Source organism: Somniosus microcephalus, chromosome 9 (assembly GCF_052327205.1).
Source record: "Somniosus microcephalus isolate GS21.2 chromosome 9, FLI_Smic_1.0, whole genome shotgun sequence".
In the NCBI taxonomy this organism is placed as follows: domain Eukaryota; kingdom Metazoa; phylum Chordata; class Chondrichthyes; order Squaliformes; family Somniosidae; genus Somniosus; species Somniosus microcephalus.
In genome coordinates, this window is record NC_140995.1 from 152,055,238 (window position 1) to 152,080,290 (window position 25,053).

General features: G+C 46.5%; 1 protein-coding gene across 1 annotated transcript in view; it reads right to left on the minus strand.

Moving 5' to 3' along the window:
• The window catches only part of LOC147112781 (uncharacterized), a 445,258-nt gene that overhangs the window by 218,925 nt on the left and 201,280 nt on the right, over positions 1-25,053 (minus strand). The gene's annotated exons all lie outside the window — the stretch shown is intronic.

Sequence of the window (25,053 nt, forward strand, 5' to 3'; positions counted from 1 at the left end):
ATGCTGGCACTCTCCCTCCCTACTCCCTCTGGTTAATGCTGGCACTCTCCCTCCCTACTCCCTCCAGTTAATGCTGGCACTCTCCCTCCCTACTCCCTCTGGTTAATGCTGGCACTCTCCCTCCCTACTCCCTCCAGTTAATGCTGGCACATTCCCTCCCTACTCCCTCCAGTTAATGCTGGCACATTCCCTCCCTACTCCCTCCAGTTAATGCTGGCAGTCTCCCTCCCCACTCCCTCTGATTAATGCTGGCATTCTCCCTTCCCACTCCCTCTGGTTAATGCTGGCACTCTCCCTCCCTACTCCCTCTGGTTAATGCTGGCACTCTCCCTCCCTACTCCCTCTGATTAATGCTGGCATTCTCCCTTCCCACTCCCTCTGGTTAATGCTGGCACTCTCCCTCCCTACTCCCTCCAGTTAATGCTGGCACTCTCCCTCCCTACTCCCTCTGGTTAATGCTGGCACTCTCCCTCCCTACTCCCTCTGATTAATGCTGACATTCTCCCACCCCACTCCCTCTGGTTAATGCTGGCACTCTCCCTCCCTACTCCCTCCAGTTAATGCTGGCACTCTCCCTCCCTACTCCCTCTGATTAATGCTGGCACTCTCCCTCACTACTCCCTCTGGTTAATGCTGGCACTCTCCCTCCCTACTCCCTCCAGTTAATGCTGGCACTCTCCCTCCCTACTCCCTCTGATTAATGCTGGCATTCTCCCTCCCCACTCCCTCTGATTAATGCTGGCATTCTCCCTCCCCACTCCCTCTGATTAATGCTGGCACTCTCCCTCCCTACTCCCTCTGATTAATGCTGGCATTCTCCCTCCCCACTCCCTCTGATTAATGCTGGCATTCTCCCTCCCTACTCCCTCCAGTTAATGCTGGCACTCTCCCTCCCTACTCCCTCTGATTAATGCTGGCATTCTCCCTCCCTACTCCCTCTGGTTAATGCTGGCACTCTCCCTCCCTACTCCCTCTGATTAATGCTGGCATTCTCCCTCCCCACTCCCTCTGATTAATGCTGGCATTCTCCCTCCCTACTCCCTCTGGTTAATGCTGGCACTCTCCCTCCCCACTCCCTCTGATTAATGCTGGCACTCTCCCTCCCTACTCCCTCTGGTTAATGCTGGCACTCTCCCTCCGTACTCCCTCTGATTAATGCTGGCATTCTCCCTCCCTACTCCCTCTGGTTAATGCTGGCACTCTCCCTCCCTACTCCCTCTGATTAATGCTGGCACTCTCCCTCCCTACTCCCTCTGGTTAATGCTGGCACTCTCCCTCCGTACTCCCTCTGATTAATGCTGGCATTCTCCCTCCCTACTCCCTCCAGTAAATGCTGGCACTCTCCCTCCCCACTCCCTCTGATTAATGCTGGCACTCTCCCTCCCCACTCCCTCTGATTAATGCTGGCATTCTCCCTCCCTACTCCCTCTGATTAATGCTGGCATTCTCCCTCCCCACTCCCTCTGGTTAATGCTGGCACTCTCCCTCCCTACTCCCTCCAGTTAATGCTGGCACTCTCCCTCCCTACTCTCTCCAGTTAATGCTGGCACTCTCCCTCCCCACTCCCTCCAGTTAATGCTGGCACTCTCCCTCCCTACTCCCTCCAGTTAATGCTGGCACATTCCCTCCCCACTCCCTCCAGTTAATGCTGGCACATTCCCTCCCCACTCCCTCCAGTTAATGCTGGCACATTCCCTCCCCACTCCCTCCAGTTAATGCTGGCACATTCCCTCCCTACTCCCTCCAGTTAATGCTGGCACATTCCCTCCCTACTCTCTCCAGTTAATGCTGGCGCATTCCCTCCCCACTCCCTCAGGTTAATGCTGGCACTCTCCCTCCCTACTCCCTCCAGTTAATGCTGGCACATTCCCTCCCTACTCTCTCCAGTTAATGCTGGCACATTCCCTCCCTACTCTCTCCAGTTAATGCTGGCGCATTCCCTCCCCACTCCCTCCAGTTAATGCTGGCACATTCCCTCCCCACTCCCTCCAGTTAATGCTGGCACATTCCCTCCCTACTCCCTCCAGTTAATGCTGGCACATTCCCTCCCTACTCTCTCCAGTTAATGCTGGCGCATTCCCTCCCCACTCCCTCAGGTTAATGCTGGCACTCTCCCTCCCTACTCCCTCCAGTTAATGCTGGCACATTCCCTCCCTACTCTCTCCAGTTAATGCTGGCACATTCCCTCCCTACTCCCTCCAGTTAATGCTGGCACATTCCCTCCCTACTCCCTCCAGTTAATGCTGGCACATTCCCTCCCTACTCTCTCCAGTTAATGCTGGCACATTCCCTCCCTACTCTCTCCAGTTAATGCTGGCGCATTCCCTCCCCACTCCCTCAGGTTAATGCTGGCACTCTCCCTCCCTACTCCCTCCAGTTAACGCTGGCACTCTCCCTCCATACTCCCTCCAGTTAATGCTGGCACATTCCCTCCCTACTCCCTCCAGTTAATGCTGGCACATTCCCTCCCCACTCCCTCCAGTTAATGCTGGCACATTCCCTCCCTACTCTCTCCAGTTAATGCTGGCACATTCCCTCCCTACTCCCTCAGGTTAATGCTGGCACTCTCCCTCCCTACTCCCTCCAGTTAACGCTGGCACTCTCCCTCCATACTCCCTCCAGTTAATGCTGACACTCTGCCTCCCTACTCCCTCCAGTTAACGCTGGCACTCTGCCTCCCTACTCCCTCAGGTTAATGCTGGCACTCTCCCTCCCTACTCCCTCCAGTTAATGCTGGCACTCTCCCTCCCTACTCCCTCCAGTTAATGCTGGCACTCTCCCTCCCTACTCCTTCCAGTTAATGCTGGCACTCTCCCTCCCTACTCCCTCTGATTAATGCTGGCACTCTCCCTCCCTACTCCCTCTGATTAATGCTGGCACTCTCCCTCCCTACTCCTTCCAGTTAATGCTGGCACTCTCCCTCCCTACTCCCTCTGATTAATGCTGGCACTCTCCCTCCCTACTCCCTCCAGTTAATGCTGGCACTCTCCCTCCCTACTCCCTCAGGTTAATGCTGGCACTCTCCCTTCCTACTCCCTCAGGTTAATGCTGGCACTCTCCTTCCTTCCCCACCTCAAAGCAACAATCCAGGCGTCCCCCTTAACTACCTAAGCAATGGTCCCAGCTTCTTCCACCCTACCAATGTACCATTGCTGACTATGTCCTCTTCCCAAGTACTACTCTCAACTTCTTCCTTTTCATTCTTGGCCTCTTTCCTTTCTCCTTCATTCCCTCCTTCTCTTTACCCACTACTTCTCTCCCTTTCACTCATCCCTCCACCTTTCAGTCTTCCCTTTAATATTCCCTTTCCTTCCTCCTCAACGCAGCTCTTACTTGAGTGGTGTTGCTAATTGAACTGATTTCAGCTGCTTCTGGTAAATTTTGGGTGGGAATTCCTTTCTAAGTGAGCATTGCTGCCCATAGTAAGCACAGACTGGAACCACATCCATTGACTTGGATAGGAACCGCATCTCTTGAGGGGAGAGGAGCTTAGTCCGCACTTCAAATATCTGCTCTGATTGGGGGCAGCCTTACAGTACAACCTGTGACTTCCCCCAGGGTTTCCAGAATAATTGTCGTCTACTGCATGCTGCATTACTTCCCCCTGAAAAGGTGCCTCAACATAAAGACCAGAATAGCAAAACCATGACAGAGTAAGAGGGGAAAATGCCATGAGAACACAGCAGTGGTACTAGCAAGGATGACAGGTTCCCTAGGTGCTAATTCCACATGCCTTACAATGAATGTCACAGCTACAACATTTCATAATGGAGCAAACCATATCTGCCAAAGAACTGTGCCCAAACTACCCTGTCCAACAATTTCTTGCTCAGTTCATCAACTACCATTTATTATCTTCTTATGCGGAGGTTCTGCTTCAGACAATAAAAAAAAATACTTAATGCATGTTCAAATCATGTGCAATGTAGTTATTGTCCTTGGCAGCTTGAATTGGCACAGTACTTGGTGCTTGTGGTTGGTTTCAGCTAACTTACCAGTCCTTGTGAATCGCTTGTGGAAGAATTAAGTATGTTGGCTGGCTGCAGGGCTTCAACGACAACCTGCAAGGATTCTGGTGGTGCTAGACTTGCTTGAGCTGTGCATTGCGAGGACCCTGCATGTGAGTCAGCCATGTCTGTGACTTTGGGGGCTGACTAATGCTGCCTCCTTTCACCATCACCTCTGGTCTGGTGAACCAGGCACTCTTAGGGAGAGCGAGGGGAAGTTTGCCATCAGTCCCAGAAATTGTGCCCTACCCTCCATAAATCCTTGTAGTAGATCTTGCAGTCTTTGGCCTGTAAAACAGGCTTTTCGCAATCTGTAACACCCAATTCTACAGTGATTTTGCTCAGTAAGGTGCTTTCCCAGTGCTAGTTCCTCGTTGCAGTTCACAGATAAATTCAGAGGACTGGCATTTCTCCCTTCTCCTTGGCTGGTAATCTGTGTGGGAGATATGGCCTGATTTTTAGCTTACGGACCGAAACAGAAAAGTTCTGTGTAAAACAGCAGGCTTTGTTACTCCCAAAAACTTTTAGTAACCCACAGTTAACTTCTGAATGACACACTAACAGCAATTCCTAGGCTCGTGCCCCATCAATAAGTAATAACAATAGAACGAATGTGCTGGGTTGTTCTTAAAATGTCAAGGCTTTCAAAAACAGTTCAGCTTCTTTGGAGCCAGGTCTGGTTAGGTGGTTTAATCAGGCAGGCCTCATCACCGGCTACCCCAGGAGCTTATTGTTGCTGTTGTTCCTTGGATTAGGCAACAGGTGGCACACTGTCATCAAGCAGCACAGAGCCTGTCAGCATTTCCCTTGGCGAGGATATTCTGAAGAAAGGATGAGTAGAGGACATAGCCCAGCTTCAGCTATAAGCTCAGTGATGCAGAGCTCAGGTATCATTATTGATTAAGATGCAATTTTGGGATTGAATGCAGCTCACAAACAGAAGGAGTATACACAGCCCAAGGTCACAATTACCAAAATATTCTGTTTTCAGTTGAAAGAAAGAAAGACTTGCATTTATATAGCGCCTTTCACGACCACCAGACGTCTCAAAGCGCTTTACAGCCAATGAAGTACTTTTTGAAGTGGAGTCACTGTTTTAATGTGGGAAACGCAGCAGCCAATTTGGGCACAGCAAACTCCCAAAAACAGCAATGTGATAATGACCAGATAATCTGTTTTTTTAGTGATGTTGGTTGAGGGATAAATATTGGCCAGGCCACCGTAACTTATGTACGTAACTTGTGAATTTTTGTCATTTGCCATTGTTACTAATGGCTAAAGAATTTTTTTCACTCATGTGCTTAGGTCAGTATACATAGTCGGTATAGTTATTTTACTGGTTTCTTCTCGCATTGTGATTAACGGAAGGGCACATGCAAACCTCTCCTTCACTAAATTTGGGCATCCTGCCATCCCACCCTCCTATTGTGAGTCAATGTGAGTGTGAGCAGGGATGGATGTATTATAATACACTCCATGTGATTATCCACCCATTCTTAGTCACTGTGAGTATGTGCAGCAATGTATTATAATAGACACTTGGGATAATTTTCTGACGACGCGCGTGAATTTCTGACACATGTTGTTGGCGAAGTTCCCTGCCCCCAATTGTATATCCATTGTTAAGTTAGTGTGAGTGCACGCAGAGGTGTATTAAAATACGTATAAAGTTTATAGCCATGTCATTATAACCTGCCTAAATCTTGTCGTAGGCATTTAAAGGGTTAAAACTTAATAGAAGCTTTCAACTTGGACTCAAGATAACCAATGACTGCAGACTTGCATAACAGGACTCTGATGGAAAAGTACACTGAGTCACAGGCAGCTGTGAAAACAAGCTTCTGAAACTGCTTATGGGCCTGACATTGAAGTGTATCCACAAGCCTTGTGTTATTGTAATGAAATGAATGTTGCAGGACAGTGTGATTCGAAACACTCCATTCTGCAGGTACAGTACAAAATGCCGAAAATAAATAATAATGTTTGTCCTGAAAGAGGCTGTTGCTGATTTAATCTAAACTGCAGTAAAACCCACAATAATAATAACATTTGGTTTTGATTCAGTCTCAACCCCACCTTATTTTTACTCTATTTTGCCTGGTAACAGTGAAAGGTCCTGGATTTGAACCGGGAAAAACTTTTACTTTAGAAACTCAAAACATTCTTCCGACAGGAATTATAATTGCCAGTTAATAAAGTACCACAAGCTTTTAATTAAGGTTAGAAAGAACACTGACATTAAACAAACACCAAAACAGCAGAAATTCCATTAGTTACGTTTGCCAGCAGCTGCAGACAGTATCTCAAAAGTCTGTTTTTTCACTGAAGAATTGCAGACAAGCTAACAGAAATTATATTCCCATTCTTAAAGCTATATGGAAAATTTTGATTTTTTTTCTATGTTATTCACATTGTCAAAAATCACGCCGACATGAAAGCACATAACCTGTGGCTTCTTTTTTAACTGGATGTGAGCAGCACTGGCGAGGCCACATTTACTGCTTGCCTCTAGTTACCCTGCAAAGGTGTGAAACGCACAAAAGACTTCCATTTATATGGTGTCTTTCATGACCTCAGTACGTCCCAAAGCCAATTAAATACTTTTAAAGTGTAGTCACTGTAGGAAATGTGGTAACCAGTTTATGCACAGCAAGGCCTTACAACTAGTGATGTGATAATGACCAAATAATTTGTTTTTTAATGATGTTCGTTGAGAGATAACTATTGTCCAGAACACCAGAGAGAAGTCCCCTGCTCTTCTTTAAATAGTGCCATAGGATCTTTTACATCCACCTGAGTGGGCAGACAGGGCCTCAGAAGAAGAATGTGTATTTGGAGTTTAGCAGAAACAAGAGAAGAATGTTCAGTGTAGTGACTGTTATAAATCTCATCATTCATCAAGAAACTACTCGTGAAATAACGCTGGACGGCCAGCTGGTGGCGCCATCCAAGGAGCATAAATACTCGGGCGTGGGCCCAGCTTGCTAGGGACATTTTGTAAGACAAGGGACTAGTGAAGTACAACTAGACCTCCATGTTCTGAAACAGGTTGATTAAAGCCTTGCTTTATGCTCAAACCAAGTGCTTAGTGAGTTTTATTAAGTAAGTGACCATAGTAGTATTGATAAAATATGAAAAAGACAAGATAAGATGCCATGGAAAGAGAGAGATTGAAGGTTAGATATGAGAGATGGATCACTTCTCAGATAGCAAGCTTTTCTTTTCAGGAGTTGTTTTCGGGAAAAGAATTGTTTGGCACAAAAGAAGAAACCGAACTTCTCAGAAGCAGCTTTTGCAGTGGAGGAGATTGGGAGACAAGAAAAGGAGACCAGAAAAGTACAAAGATGAAAAGTCATCAAAGGTCAAGGCAGTGCTTCTTGGTCGCACTTATGAGGGAATGAAGAAACTGTCTTTGACAAATTGAAGGAAGCAAGATTCTCATTGCCTTGTTGAACAGCATGAAGGAGATCAAGACATGATTCAGCTATTATACTATGAGTGGTTGTGAACAGTCTACGGCTTAATACTATACCGAGTGTTGGGGCCTTTTATCCACAACCCACAAGGCCATCAAGGGAATTATTCTTATTATAACAGTAATAAATTTGTTAAATCTTGGAGGATCATCTGGAGCTGCCTGAGACTGGAAACCCATCCACAGGTTGAATACTGCTGTGTTCAGATGCAGAAATACTTTGAACAGGAAGTATTCTCTGTAGATATTCCTTTCCCTTTATCTTGATATTTGCTCTTTGAATTTTCTCAGAACATCCTGGTTTTCTTGATAACTGGTTATATTCTAGAGACTTGGACATTCTATTCATACACACGCATCAAGACCATTAATAAATATCATATGAACAGCAGAAGCCACAGCACCAATTCATTAAAGGAACCCTGCTGGATACAGCTATCCAATTAGAGTTACTATCATTCAGAATTATCCACTCTGCATATTGGTCCTAGAGCCTTATGAATACTCAAGTACAAGCATTCCTGCAGTAGCTCCATGTATTTATCTCCCTCCTCCACTCTCATTATGTTATACATTAATTTATGTGCAATTAAAATCACTCCTACTTATAGCCACTATTTTCTCAATTTAATCTTTATAATGCTTATATATTTCATATCAATAGTAAGTACCAGATCTTAATTTCCAGCCTTTGGTGTGGCAATTTTTGATTCAAATTGACTCAGATCTCAATATCTACTGACTCTACTAATGATGCTTTTCTGCTTGAGACTTGCAGTCTCTTGAAGTACTCCCATATGACATTTATAATATTCATCCCCTGGCTTTAATCAAGTCTATTAAATCAATTATAACCACCTTCTCACTCTAGCAAAATCTTCAAGCTCCTTATAGTACTGCGAAAAAACTTACATTTTTTATTATAATGATCCGTGCAGTTATGTGTACTTTTACCTCTGGATTCTTAATAAGAACATAAAAACATAAGAAATAGGAGCAGGAATAGGCCACTTGGCCCCTCGAGCTTGCTCCGCCAGTTAATAAGATGATGGCTGATCTTGGGCTCAAAGCCACTTCCCCGCCCACTCCCCATAACCCTTCACTCCCTTATCTTGCAAAAATTTGTCTAACTCCACCTTAAATGTATTTAATGACCCAGCCTCCACAGCTCTCTGGGGCAGAGAATTCCACAGATTTACGACCCTCTGAGAGAAGAAATTCCTTCTCATCACAGTTCTAAAAGGGCGACCCTTTATTCTGAAACTACGCCCCCAAGTTCTAGATTTCCCCACGAGGGACAAAATTTTCTCTGCATCTACCTTGTCGAGCCCCCTCAGTATCTTATATGTTTCAATAAGATCACCTCTCATTCTTCTAAATTCCGATGAGTATAGGCCCAGCCTGCTCAACCTTTCCTCATAAGTCAACCCCTCATCTCTGGAATTAACCTAGTGAATCGTCTCTGAACTGCCTCCAATGCAAGTATATCCTTCCTTAAATAAGGAGACCAAAACTGTACGCAGTACTCAAGGTGTGGTCTCACCAATACCCTGTACAGTTGTAGCAGGACTTCCCTGCTTTTATACTCCAACCCCCTTGAAATAAAGGCCAACATTCCATTTGCCTTTTTGATTACTTGCTGTACCTGCATGCTAACTTTTTGTGTTTCATGCACAATGACCCCAGGTCCCTCTGAACTGTAGCATTTTGTAATCTCTGTCCATTTAAATAATAATTTGCTTTTTTATTTTTCCTGCCAAAGTGGATAACCTCACACTTTTCCACATTATACTCCATCTGCCAAATGTTTGGCCAATCACTTAGCCTGTCTATATCCCTTTGCAGATTCTTTGAGTCCTCTGCACAACTTGCTTTCCCACCCATCTTTGTATCATCCGCAAACTTGGCTAAATTACACTCGGTCCCTTCATCCAAGTCATTAATGTAGATTGTAAATAGTTGAGGCCCCAGCACCGATCCCTGTGACACCCCACTAGTTATCGTTTACCAACCAAAAAATGACCCATTTATCCCGAATCTCTGCTTTCTGTTAGTTAGCCAATTCTCTATCCATGCTAATATATTACCCCCAATTCTGTGATTTCTATCTTATGCAATAACCTTTTATGTGGCACCTTATCGAATGCCTTCTGGAAATCCAAATACACCACATCCACTGGTTCACCTTTGTCCACCCTGCTCGTTACATCCTCAAGGAACTCCAGCAAATTTGTTAAACAGGATTTCCCTTTCATAAAACCAAGCTGACTCTGCTTGACTGCATTATGATTTTCCAAACGCCCTGCTACTGCTTCCTTAATGAAGGACTCCAACATTTTCCCAACGACAGATGTTAGGCTAACTGGTGTATAGTTTCCTGCTTTCTGTCTCCCTCCTTTCTTAAACATGGGTGTTACATTTGCAATTTTCCAATCTGCTGGGACCTTTCCAGAGTCCAGGGAATTTTGGTATATTGCAACCAATGCATCCACTGTCTCTGCAGCCACTTCTTTTAAGACCCTGTGATGCAGGCTATCTGGTCCAGGGGACTTGTCGTCTTTTAGTCCCATTATTTTACCAAGTACTATTTCCTTAGTGATAGTGATTGTCTTTAGTTCCCCCCTCCCTGTGGCCCCTTGATTATCCATTATTGGGATGTTGTTAGTGTCTTCTACCGTGAAGACAGATACAAAATATTTGTTCAGAGTCTCTGCCATTTCCCCGTTCCCCATTATTAATTCCCCAGTCTCATCCTCTAAGGGACCAACGTTTATTTGTTTGTCATCCTGGATACTTATTTCATCCTTGGATTTAATTTTGTTCAGTGCTTTCCTTCCCCGTCCAATAGACTACTGTCTGTCCATTTCTCCTGTTACAATGTGAGTGAGTCTGCCTTCATCAAATTAAATTCCTTTTTGGGCCCATCATCTATAGATGGAAAAGAGCATATTTTTGCATGGATGAAGTTTGGTCCTATTGCCTCCAAATTTGCATTCATTCTTGCATAAACTGTGCTGGTTTCTTTTATACCATCCAACCACCAGAGGTCCTTATACTTCTTTAATGCATTGTGCCTGCCAGTAGCACATAAGCTCATGTGGATGTAATTAGGAGTAGGGTCCTATAAATGTCTTGGATAATGAATTCAGATCAGTTTTTGCGTCTTGAGGAACAATGTGACAGACGACAGGACAAGATTGGAGCCGAATAGCTTTGCAACATTTTCTGAAAATTGCATGTCTGAACTTGTTATTTATCTATGCGAAGAATACATCCCTGAGCTTTAATTATCATCATCACCTCCCACTGCACACTATCATGGCTATTCCTAGTGGCACTGGAACTTTGTTTAAAAAAATAGATTTGTTTAATGTAGTATTTGTAAAATGATCAATTACATTACTATAATTAGTAGAAAAACTGTTACAGGAGACGACACAACTCCCTGACAGCCTCCCTAGAGAACAAAGCCTCTTATGCACTGCTCCTCAGAGAACTGCTAGTATGTTGTCCTGGGCCTGTAAACTCGGTTGGAAGTTTTTTTTTCATTCATTTGTGGGCATCGCTGGCAAGGCCAGCATTTATTGTCCATCCCTAGTTGCCCTTGAGAAGATGACGATGGGCCTACTTCTTTAACCGCTACAGTCCGTGTGGTGAAGGTGCTCCCACAATGCTGTTAGGGAGGGCGTTCCAGGATTTTTGCACAGCGACGATGAGTAGGGATTCCTGCGAGCATGCCTCATTCTATTTGTTCTCCCTGCAGTTGTAGCTCTGCCTGCTCCTTCCTCTTGCTGCCGCTACTGCTCCTCCTTCTCCTTATCTGAGGAAGGATGTTCTTGCCATGGAGAGAGTGCAGCGAAGATTCACCAGACTGATACCTGGGATGGCAGGAACGACGTATGAGGAGAGATTGGGTCGATTGGGCTTATATTCGCTGGAGTTTAGAAGAATGAGAGGGGATCTCATTGAAACTTATAAAATTCTGACAGGACTGGACAGGCTAGATGCAGGAAGGATGTTCCCGATGGCGGGGGTGTCCAGAACCAGGGGTCACAGTCTAAAGATAAGGGGTAAGTCATTTAGGACAGAGATGAGGAGGAATTTCTTCACCCAGAGAGTGGTGAACCTGTGGAATTCTCTACCACAGAAGGCAGTTGAGGCCAATTCATTAAATATATTCAAGAAGGAGTTAGATATATTTCTTAAGGCTAAAGGGATCAAGGGATATGGGGAGAAAGCAGGGACAGGGTACTGAATTTGGATGAGCAGCCATGATCTCATTACAGTAAATGGTGGAGCAGGCTCGAGGGGCCGAATGGCCTACTCCTGCTCCTATCTTCTATGTTTCTATGTTTCCTCTTGTCAGAGTGGAAATGCCAAAAAGGACACCCAAGAAGAAAAAAGTGCATTGCCTGAAACCCCTTAAGAGTTCAGAATGTTCTACAGTCACTACAGATAATTTTAAATTGTCTAAGTAGCTAAAAAGATACAATATAATACAAGCAAAATGTTTCCCAAAATGTCCCTGCATTTTACCTGAGAGTAGCTGAAAATCCCTTTAAATACCACTGGAAATGGATGCCTCCCAACTGGTACCACCCATGGTTCGTGGATGGGATCAGAAACCAGTGTTAGCAATGTGGGCAGAGACTTGAATGGAAACAAAATTGGGAGAGGTGTTTAACGGATGGCTGAGCCGATATCATGCATTTTACACTTTCTCTATATTAACCCCCTCAACTTAATACACTGACTGAAGTTTAGAGAAGGTAAAACAAGAGCTACAATATTGGGTAATCAATAAGCTGTCATTTTTTACTCACATACATATAGGGCTGGATTTCGTGAATGGAGACATGCTGGAGGCGGGACTGCTACTTGTCGGGTCTCAGTCCTGCCTCCATCAGCCTCTGGCCAACCAGTGGGATTTTCCCCTGATTGACCTTGTTAAGACCGCCCTGCGGGCTCAGCAGGCCAATTAAGGAGAAGTCACTGACAGAGCACGTCAACGTCTGACGTGCCATCTGTCAAGACCTCTTGAAAGAAGAAATGTCAGCGTTTAAACACTGACTTTCTGTATAGTTTGATGAGCCCTTGTGTTCAGGACTCATCAAACCTTTCTAGTTTGTAGAAATCAGATGACTGTTGGTTCGGAGGATCCAACAGCCAGTCTGTGAAATCTACAACGAAGATGTCGGGACTCCGGAACCACCGCGGCTGAAGGCTGTAGGCAGAAACAAAGGTAAGTGAACACTTTATAACACTTAGCACTCACCTTACATACTTACCACTCCACAATTGCACCCATCACTCATCTGTACATCTCACTTTCAGACCCCTCCAACCCCCACAGACCTCCTTCACATCTTCTCCACCCCGGCGGGGTTCTCCAAGGTCGGGAAGTCTGCACTTGAAAAGGTAAAATGGGACTAATGCTTTTTTCTACCTGTTAACTACCTGTTAACATGCAGTTAAAAGGATTTAATCCCTTTCCTGCCTCGAGGAGACGAGACCCGGGGCGGGAGGTCTTCCCGCCTCCTGGCAAAAGGGCACGGAGGCGGGATGGGGGCGGGGTTGCCAGCCGCCCCCACATTCTGCAACTTTACCGGCAGTCCCGCCTCCATACCAGCCTCCTCGGAGTTGACAAAATCCAGCCCATAGCCTCTACATTTCAATAACACTTAATATGATCATATCTCAATAAAGCCAGTGAAGTTTGTCCTCCAGTTTTTTGAAAAAGAGATGAGCAGAAATTGCTAGAATCTACAGGAAAATATCAGAACAGCTGCCTGAATACTACTGCTGCATCCTGAGACAAAAAGATATACTGCCCATGCTCATATCACACAATCTAAATTCAGCTCACAGTGTGACAGCTCTGGGGAAAATATCAAGCCCAATCCCAGGCTTTTGGGACAGGCTAAGGCCTTCAAATAAAAACTTTAATGTAGGCATTGAAAGACACAAAAGGCAATTAATTTAATCATTTTAATCTTGTTAGTGTGAAATATGTATTCTTAAAAATTATAATTAAACCCATATTTTGGACATTAGAAATTTCAGTTACCGCCTATAAAATTGGTGGATGACAATTTCTTCAGAAAGCATTTTGAGTGATTTCTGGGGAAAGGTTAGTTATCAGTACGCTTCCAGGCAGTCACTACAGTAGTGGTTGTTAGGTGCAGACAATGCCTGGCACCTTTAACATGAAAATACTATCACAGCATGCCAGGTAATTGCAGGAAAAATTGGTCACTTTTGTTTTAGGATTTCTCATAAGAGCAGGTTCACATGGGATTTCTCAGTGGAACATGATTTCCACGTTGTAGTAACCTGGGAGGTTATGAGTAACCTGATCCACCAGGTGGTGCTGTGGCAATTGGTCTCCTGAGTTAAGTCTGGTCTGTACTGGTTGTACTCTTTTGTTTTTGCTGCCTCATGGCAGAAGCTTTTATGTGCAAGTGTTGATTAAACCATGTTATGGAGTTAAACTGTGTTCGTCTCCATCTATCGCCACCTCAAGATACCACACATGGCGATGAGAATAAAGGACGGAAAAGTTTTGGTGGATCAGTCATAGTTAGGGAGTATTCGGAAGATGTGCTCGGGTAGGTTAGCAAACTAGTCGGAAAAGCACGAGGCTAGGCCGCGGGAGTCAAAACGGAGTTTGATTTTTTGGTTGAAGTGACCGGACTCCAAGGATGGCAGGAACGGTAGGCTCCGTGGCACCTTTTGACAGCAAGTCGCAGTCTTGGGAGGAGTATTGTGAAATACTGAGCCATTTCTTTATGGCAAACGAGGTGGACAGTGCTGAAAAGAAAAGGGCCATTTTACTGAGTTGTGTGGGAGCACAAACCTATACATGGATGAGGAATCTGCTGAGCCCGGAGCGGCCAGGAGAAAAATCTTTTGACGAGTTGGTGAGTCTACTAAAGAATCATTTCAATCCGAAACCTAGTGAAATAGTACAGAGATGGAAATTCAATTCGAGGATTAGGAGGCCGGAAGAAAGCGTTACTGAGTATGTGGAGGAGCTTTGGAAGCTCGCACAGGACTGTAATTTTGGAAATGCGCTCACAGTCATGTTAAGGGACAGACTAGTATGCGGAGTTAACGATGACAGTATACAGCAAAGGTTGCTGTCAGAAGAAGGATTAACGTTTGAGACGGCACTTAAAAAAGCACAAGCCATGGAGAAGGCTAACAAGGACATTAAGGACTTAAACAGTATGAGCAAGGAGAAATGGAGTAAACCAGTGGGAGGAGCTGTTTTCAAGATGGAAGCTGGCGTGAAAAGTCCACCAGTCGGGGTTGGGGATTGCTACCGATGTGGCGGGACGAGCCATTATGCAAAGGACTGCAGGTTTGCAAAGGCAAAGTGCCACAATTGTGGAAAAATAGGGCACTTAAAGAAAGTCTGTAAAAGGGCAGTGAGTGAGAGAAGCAGTGCTAAAGGGGCAAAGCATGCTAAAGGGGGAGGGAGAAGTACACAAAGCGGGCAAATTACATACAAGAGGAGGAAGAGTCTAGTGAGTCTAGTGAGGAGGTTTTCACTATATACAGTATAGACACTTCAAGGCCCAACGTACCCCCTCTCACTCAGTATTTGATAGTGAACAGAGGTCAAGTAAAGTTTGAGATTGACACCGGATGTAGTGTAACCATAATGTCGCAGACTGAGTACGCCAAGCTATGGGGGGAAGCAAAAGTACCAGAGCTAGGTACATTCCCCATTAGTCTCAAAACCTATACAGGACAGAAGGTGAACATTTTTGGGGTGGCCGAAGTACAAGTGGAACACAAAGGAGTCACCAAAGAGCTTACGGTGGTAGTGGTAGCAGGGTCAGGGCCAAACCTTTTAGGGCGAGGGTGGATCAGTGAGTTGAGTGTGGACTGGCAGGCAATGAATAAAATGGAGGACAGTACAGAGGCCCTGCAAGAAGTGCTGATGAAGCATGAGTTAGTGTTCAAGGACAAACTGGGCACCCTAAGGGGAGCCACAGCCAAGATTCACGTAGCCAGTGATGCCACGCCTCGTTTCTTTAAACCAAGGTCGGTACCTTTTGCAATGAAAACCAAGGTTGTGGCGGAACTAGATCGCCTGCTAAAGGACAAAGTAATAGAACCAGTGATATTTTCAGACTGGGCAGCACCAATAGTCCCGGTATTGAAGCCCGACGGTAACGTAAGGGTGTGTGGTGACTATAAGTTAACAGTGAACAGAGTATCATCACTGGAACAGTACCCCATTCCGAGAATGGAGGACATGTTAACATCGCTCGCTGGGGAAGAAAGATTCAGCAAACTGGACATGAGTCATGCGTATCAGCAGATATTGCTAGATGCAGAATCAAAAAAGTTTGTCACGGTGAACACGCACAAGGGGCTGTTCACGTATGCCAGGTTACCATTTGGTGTCAGTTCTAGCCCAGCAATATTCCAACGGACTATGGAGGGCATTCTGCAGAGCATTCCAAAGGTGGCTGTGTACTTAGATGATATTCTGCTAACAGGAAGTGACGATCAGGATCACGTAAAAACACTGGACAAAGTGCTACAGTGGCTGGAAGAGGCGGGGCTATGCCTGAAACGGAGTAAGTGTAGTTTCATGGAGAAGGAAGTTACATTCCGGGGACATCGGGTGGATGCCACAGGCCTCCATCCATTACCAGGGAAAGTGCGGGCAGTGCAGGATGCACCTGCACCCAGCTCAGTGACTGAACTGAAAGCCTATCTAGGGCTCCTGAATTATTATAACCGGTTTCTTCCAAACTTATCGATGCTGCTGGCACCCCTGCACAAACTGCTGAGAAAGGAGGAGCCATGGCGTTGGGGGCCAGAGCAATCGAAAGCGTTTCAGCAGTCAAAGGAGCTACTTCAGTCCAGCAGGGTGTTAGTGCATTATGACGAGAAGAAGGAGCTGATAATGTCCTGCGACGCATCACCCTATGGAGTGGGGGCAGTGTTGGCCCACCGCATGCCAGATAGAGCGGAAAGGCCCATCGGGTTTGTTTCACGCACGCTCACAGCTGCGGAAAAGAACTATTCACAGCTTGATAAAGAGGGGTTAGCCATTATATTTGGAGTAAAGAAATTCCATAAGTACATATATGGGAGGAAGTTTGTAATCAGTACTGACCACAAGCCTCTTATTAGCTTACTGAATGAGATGAAAGCAGTGCCTCAAATGGCATCACAGAGAATAATGAGATGGGAAGTAATACTAAGAGCCTATGAATATGTGATCACGTACAGAGCCGGCAAGGAAAACGGGAACGCTGATGCTCTCAGCCGCCTGCCCCTCTCAAAATCTCCTCGCAGTACTTCCCCTGAGGAGCACGTCCTGATGCTGGATCAGGAGATCAGTCCCCTGATGACTTCAGCGCAATTCCAGGGCTGGACAGCCAAGGACCCCGTTCTGTCAAGGGTCCGTGAGTATGTGTTGAAAGGCTGGCCAGATCACCGTGAGGGACCGGAGTTCGTGCCGTACAGACAGAGACAGCACGAGCTCAGTGTCCAAGATGGATGTGTGCTATGGGGAGCACGCATCATAGTCCCAGAGCGGGGACGCTCTACTTTGATGGAACAGTTGCATCAATCGCACCCAGGAATGACGAGAATGAAAGGACTGGCTAGGAGCTACCTGTGGTGGCCTAACTTGGATGCTGAAATTGAATCAAAGGTAAAGTCATGCACTATATGTCAGGAACAGAGGAAAGCACCTGCCGGGGCACTACTCCATCTCTGGGAGTGGCCCAGCAAACCCTGGAGGAGAATTCACATAGACTATGCGGGACCTTTTATGGGCAAAATGTTTTTGGTGCTGGTAGACGCTCACTCAAAGTGGATCGACGTTTATCCAGTGAGCTCTGCAATGACTGATGCCACACTGGATTATCTCAGGAACAGCTTCAGCACGCATGGTATTCCAGAAATGATTGTATCCGACAATGCACAGTGTTTTGTTAGTGAAGGGAGCAAAGAATTCATGGTAAGGAATGGAATCACACATGTCACCTCGGCTCCATATCACCCAGCCTCAAATGGGTTAGCCGAGCGAGCCGTGCAGACATTTAAGGAGCTCATGAGGAAGAGCTCAGGTGACACCCTGGAGACCAAGCTCAATAGAGCCTTGTTTAGTTATCGTATAACACCCCAAGCTACCATGGGGCTTTCTCCGGCTGAGTTGATGATGGGGAGTGTTGTGTATGTACCTTTAAGGGAATAACTGGTTTTAGACTGCAGTACCGGCAGTGACCACCCCTGTATAAAAGGCCCAAGCAGGCTTCTGTATTTCAGTCTGACGTTGCCTCCTGTTCAGTAAAGTACCTGTTAAACTGTTCTCCCGAAGTCCGTGTATTATTGAGGCGCGGACATTACAGTGGCGACGAGTAAGTTCGAACTCACCTGCAGTGTGGCATCATCTCACGGGGATCTCGCCCTGAGAGGTGGGGTCTTGGAGGTCGTAGTCTGAGCAACGGGCGTCGACCGCGGGCAACCGCCCAAAGAATTCATCGGTGTTCGGAGAATTGCGGGAGAGACTGTGGAGAGCTGTGCTTGGCTCCCCAGTTAAGGTGTTCCAGCAAATCGTGCTGGTAGCAGGTAGCACGCTGACCCTTCCGGACTGCGGTGGGCTCAAGCTCGATCGAGCGGCTCTACAAAACGGGCCGCGCAGCGTCGCTGGGAAAAGAAAACAAGAGAGAGAGAGGGTGGAGCGCACAGGGCGCGGTCGGTGCTCAAGAACAGGGCAGCGGAGAGAAAATAAACGGGGGGAAGGAAAGCGAGATGCGCCGAAGCCGCGGGTCACCGCCATTACCCTGTAGAACACTAGGAGCAGCGTGGCAGCAAGGGGAAGAAGCAAAAGCGCAGGAGGCGCCATTTTATCCCATTGGGGAAGAAGCAAAAGTGCGGGAGGCGCCATTTTATTCCATTGGGGAAGAAGCAAAAGCGCGGGAGGCGCCATTTAAAATCACCCAAGATGCCGAAAAGTGGCAGTATCACTGCTTTCGACAATGAGGTAGAAGACTGGGCCACGTATGTGGAAAGAATTGAAGTGTACTGCAAGGCAAATGAGGTGGCCGATGGAAAGAGGGCATCGGTATTATTAAATCTGATGGGCGTGAGTACGTACGGCCTATTGCGGAATTTAATTACCCCAGCTAAACCAATGGAGAAAAGTTTTGAGGAGATTGTTCATATCTTACAGGAACACCTAAGCCCTACACCACTGCTGATAGCAGAAAGATTCAAGTTCCATAAAAGAAACCAGCACAAAGATGAGAGCAATGCTGACTATCTTACGGAACTACGCAAGTTATCGAAGCACTGCCAGTTCGGAGCAGGACTGGCAGACACCTTACAGGATAAGTTTGTCTGCGGGCTCCAGAGTGAAGGAACCCAGAAACGACTACTTTCGAGAAAGGACCTGACGCTAGAACAGGCTTTCAGCATGGCAGTATCCTACGAAGCACCAGCACGGGGAGCTGCGGAAATACAACAGAAACCACAAGAATACAGCGCTAACGAAATGGCGTATGGAGCAGAAAAGTGCTATCGCTGCGGCAGAATAACCCATGAGCAGAAGGACTGCTGGTTTAAGGACAAAGTATGCAGGCAATGCGGAAAAATGGGACATATAGCAAGAGTCTGCAGGTCGGGAAAGAAAAACCAGCACGACAAGAACTACTAAAGAACAGAACAGGAAAGTAAAGAAACTGACAGACAGTAGTTCGGAAGATCAGGAGAGTGATAAGGACTTGGGGAGCAGGAGACTAAGTTGTCTAAAGTTACACAACGTGATCGCAAAGGAGGATCACCAAACCATTTGGGTCACCCTCACAATAGCAGGGCCCCCAGTAAAGATGGAATTGGACACAGGATCAGCCCTAACGGTCATGAATCGACGAGACTATGAGCGGCTTTTCTCACACATACCCTTGAAGGACACGTCCATTGTATTGAAGACATACACGGGGCAAAAGGTTTACCCCAGAGGAAAAATAAGGGTGCCAGTTAAATATAACAGCAAGGAAACGCAGAAACTATATATGTATATACTACGAGATGGAGGACCACCATTATTGGGACCTGAATGGATCCGAAAAATACAATTGGATTGGCATTCCATTCAGGCGCTAACTGTGACTGACAAAAAAGGATGATGACGTCGCACCTGGACGTCTGTCACAAATTCTATCTGACGCGGAAGAGGTGTTCCAACAAGGACTTGGGACTCTAAAAGGAGTAAAGGCAACCATAAAGATTGAAGATAACGCAAACCCAAAATTTTTTAAGGCCAGACCGGTGCCATAAGCAATCCGCCCAGCCGTTGAAGCTGAACTGGAGAGTCTGGAACGTTCAGGTGTGCTGTCCAAGGTGGACTGGAGCGAGTGGGCCACACCCATCGTTCCTGTAATGAAGAAAGCATTGAGCAGCACGCCTGGGGAGCCGAAGAAAGTTCGCATCTGTGGGGACTTCAAGGTGACTGTGAACCCAGTCCTGCACACAGTACAATATCCACTTCCGCGGATAGAAGATATTTTCGCCTCACTATCTGGAGGGAAACGTTTTACAAAGATTGATCTGGCTCAAGCATATCTACAAATGGAGGTGGAAGAAGCATCTAGAAAATACCTCACGATAAACACTCACAAAGGCCTTTACCAGTACAATCGACTGGTATTCGGGGTAGCATCAGCCCCGGCTATTTGGCAGAGGGCGATGGAACAAGTCCTGCAAGGGATTCCGGGGACCCAGTGTTATTTAGACGACATCCTAGTTACGGGCGAAAATGACAGTGAACACCTTGCCAACCTGGAGCAGGTGCTCACGTGATTACAGGAATATGGGCTACGAGCCAACCGCCCCAAATGCGAATTCTTCAGGAGACAAATCTCGTATTGTGGCCACATGATTGATGAGGAAGGGTTGCATAAGTCGCCGGACAAGATTGAGGCTGTAGTCAAGGCTCCAGCACTGGAAAATGTGTTGCAACTAAGGTCGTTCCTCGGGTTGGTGAACTACTACCATAAGTTCTTGCCGAATTTATCTACAATTCTGCACCCACTGAACGCCCTGCTACAAACTGGAGTAACATGGAAATGGAGTGATGAGTGTAAGCGTGCCTTTCAGGAATGTAAATGCCTAATCACTTCAAAAGAAGTATTGGCCCACTACAACCCAACACTACCGATTCGGTTGGCATGTGATGCGTCACCTTACGGCATTGGAGCGGTGCTATCACACAAATTCCGTGACGGTTCAGAGAGGCCAATAGCCTTTGCATTGCGCTCGCTAACCTAAGCCGAGCATAACTACGCCCAGATTGACAGGGAGACCCTCAGCCTGGTGTGGGGGGTGAAGAAGTTCAATCACTATCTGCACGGGCAGAAATTCACCCTACTGGTCTCCATTTTTAACCCAAAGAAGGGCGTTCCGGTGATGACGGCGCAACGGCTGCAAAGATGGTCACTTTTTCTAGGGGCACATCAGTACAACATAGAGTACAAGGGTACGAAACAGCATGGAAACGCTGATGGGCTGTCGCGCCTACCGTTGCCTACGGTGGAAGAAGCACCTGCAGTGGACCCGGTGGAGATATTCCATGCGACCATAGTCGAATGTTTGCCTGTTACAAACGCAGGTATTGAGAAGGAAACCCGAAATGGCCCAACACTCTCCCGGGTCTATGATTTGACGGTGAAGGGATGGCCAGCATATGGCGACTCACTGTTGCCAGCATTCTCGCCAAGGAGAGAACAACTGTCAGTGTGCCGGGGGACCTTGATGTGTGGATCCTGAGTGGTAATCCCACCCAAGTTGAGAGATAGAGTGCTCAATGAGCTTCATGAGGGTCATCTGGGAGGGGTAAAAATGAAGAGCCTAGCCAGGGCGTTTGTGTGGTGGCCGGGAATTGATAAAGAAATCGAGGATATGACGAAGAGATGCACAGGATGCCAGAAGGTCCAAAACGCTCCACCACAGGCCCCGCTACATCCATGGGAGTGGCCCTCATCGCCATGGCAACGGGTACACATTGATTTTGCTGGTCCATTTATGGACTCAATGTTTCTAATCGCTGTGGACGCCCATTCGAAATGGCCAGAGGTCATTAAAATGTCCTCCACCACCACAGAGAAAACTATTGCAGTCCTAAGGACCATCTTCACCAGGAATGGGTTGCCAGAACAGATTTGCTCCGACAATGGGCCACAGTTTGTGTCTGAGGATTTCCGGAGGTTCCTGAAGAATAATGCGGTGAAACATTACACATCTGCCCCATATCATCCAGCCACAAATGGATTGGCTGAGAGGTTTGTTCAGGCCTTTAAAAAGGCCATAAAGGCAATGTATAATGACGACATACCACTACAACACAAGATGGATAATTTCTTGTTTGCTTACCGGAATGCGACACATGCAGTAACCAACCAAACTCCAGCCGTACTGTTTTTCAACCGAAGGCTAAGATGTCGCTTGGATTTGCTCAAACCAAACATAAGACGAGATGTTGAGGATAAGCAGTTCCAGCACATAAATGAGAAGCCAACCAGGAGCTTCAAGATAGGGCACCCAGTCTTGGCCCGCGACTACCGAACAGAAAAATGGCAGCCAGGAACGATATGCACACAGCAGGGACCACTAATGTACACAGTGGACGTTGGAGAGAGCATCCTGAGACGCCATGCTGACCAGATTCTAGAGTCACAGGAACAAGCCAAACCTATACCACAAGCATGTGCACCTGGTAATGAGCACGAAGTACAGATTGCGTCTACCTCAGAAGCAGTGGTATTGGAAGCTGACGTATCAACCAATGACAATGAGTCAGAATCGACTCCACCGCAAGAACAGGATACTCGAGAAAGGCGCTATCCAGTCAGGATCAGGAAGCCTCCTCAAAGACTGAACTAATAAATGATTATTTCAGTTGATGTATATAGTACCGAGAAAATTGTAATTGTGATTAGTTATTATTTAGTTGTTAAATGAATGTTATGTACTGTTTATCTAAAAGGGGAGGAATTGTTGTGTATGTACCTTTAAGGGAATAACTGGTTTTAGACTGCAGTACCGGCAGTGACCACCCCTGTATAAAAGGCCCTAGCAGGCTTCTGTATTTCAGTCTGACGTTGCCTCCTGTTCAGTAAAGTACCTGTTAAACTGTTCTCCCGAAGTCCGTGTATTATTGAAGCGCGGACTTTACAGGGAGAAAGTTGCGGTGCACGTTAGACCTGATACACCCAGATCTCAAAAGCAAGGTTGAGACAAAACAAACAAACCAAAAAGCATACCATGACAAACATACTAAAGCTCACCATTTCGCCATAGGGGACTCTGTGTACACCCGGAACTTCGGCTATGGACCTAAATGGATACCAGGACTAATCCAGGACATTACAGGACCTGTGTCGTACTCCGTGTTACTAGGGGATGGTCGAGGGGTTCGTCAGCATGTGGATCAGCTTTTCAGCCGGCAGCAGGGGGAACTGCCTCAGATGGAACAAAGGGCAGTAGAGGGGGCTGTTCCAGGACCCAGCATGGCTTATAAGGTGCCAGTGGACACTGGTACTGCCAGGCCACAGTGGGACAGAGTAAAACCAACATCAGAGACTACTCCAATCTCAAGTGCGAGTGAATCTGAGAATCCACCACAAGTGGAATTAAGACGTTCACAAAGGATTCGCAAGCAACCAGAAAGACTTATACAAACCTGTTAAATTAGTCAGGGGTTAACCATGGTTAGAGCATACTGGTTAATTAAAATGTAGTACCTAGTAAGGGTTATTGTTTAAGAATTGCATACGGCAATCTTAAGCGGGGAGGAGTGTAGTAACCTGGGAGGTTATGAGTAACCTGATCCACCAGGTGGTGCTGTGGCAATTGATCTCCTGAGTTAAGTCTGGTCTGTACTGGTTGTACTCTTTTGTTTTTGTTGCCTCATGGCAGAAGCTTTTATGTGCAAGTGTTGATTAAACCATGTTACGGAGTTAACCTGTGTCCGTCTCCATCTATGGCCACCTCAAGATACCACACACGTATAGATAGATGTTGTTGATATTCAGAAATAGACTCTTGCACAATGTTAGTTGGCCTCCTTCCTGTCAATAAGACCTCCCAGTTCTTGCAGAAGTTTGGAATTCCATGTATTCATATAACATCTACTGATCTGTACTTTAATCAATTATTTAAATTTTAAACAGCAGTAATGTTATGGACCACGATTTTGCCGACCGAGGCGGGTCCGGGGCAGCCGGGTTTGGTGTCACGGTCCCAGCCCACTGTGTACTGCAGCCCGCACTCTCCAAGTGATTTTTTGTTGATTGGGCTTGTTAAGGCCACTCTGCGAGGTTCCCGGCCAATTAATAGGAAGCGGGCCTGATGATGTCATTTGAAGATGCGTCATCAGCCAGTTTCTTTAAAGGGGCCATGTCCAAATTGATCTTGACAGTTCTGTTGTCAGTGTTCTACAGCATTGAGGTGCTGCAAACACTGACAAACGCTGCACAAAGGTGCAGGGCTGCACACAGGCTCTCCCATACACAGCACACAGGGAGGTTCTCTTCCCTTCCCATGGGCGGAAGAGACCTCCCCAGGAGATCAACGCAGCCTGGTTGCACATTGCACAGGAGGACGCAAGCAGGGATGTCGTCAAGAGGACCATGCTGCTGTGAGCAGATCACAAAACATTACTGCCAAGCCTCATCCTGCTCAACCTTATCCTGCTGTGCCACTCATCACATCCACATCACTCTGCCTTCCCTACCCTACTCCTGCACATCTTTACTCTCACCAACTTACCTTGCACCTCCACCCATCCCTCTCTATCTACATTATCACGTCCCCATCTCACTAGCCACCCCTCTCACTCGGCCTCAACCTACTGCAAGCATACGATCTAACAACACACAAGGGTAGGCACCTGGGCGGTTTAGCCAATGTTCATGTGAAGTTTCTGTTAATATGTTGTCAAACATTGAAATCTATATTTTCAACACTTTACCTTATTGGGCAGATCTGTGTGTACCTTTGGAAGTGTCTTAGTGAGTTCCAGTGAATGTTGAGACATAACTCCCCCCCCCCACCCCCCAGCCCCTCCAATTGTGATGAGTGTGAAAGGAATGGCTTGGACATTGTAGAGATGCTTTATGGTGCTGGTGTGGGGTGGTGTCAACCTGGCACATCATGTGGCAGCTAGGGTGTACAGCATCAAGTCAAATAAATCTGGCCATGGTGATGACAGCGCTGGCCTACTGGGCAGCAATGTTGTTGGGTGCTGATGCCCTGCACCCTGGTGATTGCGGAGAAGGTTGGTATTGTTGTTGGCGCTGCTGGTGTGTCTGGTGTTGTTGGTGTTGGGGCTGATCGTGGAGGGATTCAAAGGACCAAGGTGAGATTTTTCAAGGGCACCAATGTTGCTGGAATAGATGGCAGCTGAAGTTGAGACGACAGAAGCGATCTGTCAATGGTGAGAGAGCTTGCTCCAAGGAGTTGACAGTGGATAGAAAGTTTACTCCAAACACTTCCAAACTGCATGAAGTTCAAAAATGTCTTCCAAATCCTGAAGGCTCA